The sequence below is a fragment of the Bison bison genome, unplaced genomic scaffold (assembly GCF_000754665.1).
Source record: "Bison bison bison isolate TAMUID 2011002044 unplaced genomic scaffold, Bison_UMD1.0 scf7180017864530, whole genome shotgun sequence".
Classification (NCBI taxonomy): Eukaryota; Metazoa; Chordata; class Mammalia; order Artiodactyla; family Bovidae; genus Bison; species Bison bison.
In genome coordinates this window covers 2,449,720-2,450,041 of record NW_011495080.1, presented here as the reverse complement: position 1 = coordinate 2,450,041, position 322 = coordinate 2,449,720, and positions in this window count along the sequence as shown.

Here is a 322-nt window from a genome sequence, read left to right as displayed (position 1 = left end):
CTGGATTCCGGCCCTGCCCCTCCTCCTGAAACTCAGCCCCGACCTGTGACTCAAAGGGTGCACATCTCTACCCGCCAGTGAGCAGTTAACCCTGAAAACAGCTCAGCGCGCACGTTCTGTGAAAATTCAAGAGGCAGTAATAGTCATTCCCACATCTAATGTTGTTGTTCAGTCGCTCAGTGTGGTCCGACTCTTTGTGACCCCATGGACTACAGCAGCCAGGCTTCCCTGTCCATCACCAACTCCCGGAGTTTGCTCAAACTCATGTCCATTGAGTCGGTGATGCCATCCAACCATCTCATCCTCTGTGTCCCCTTCTCTT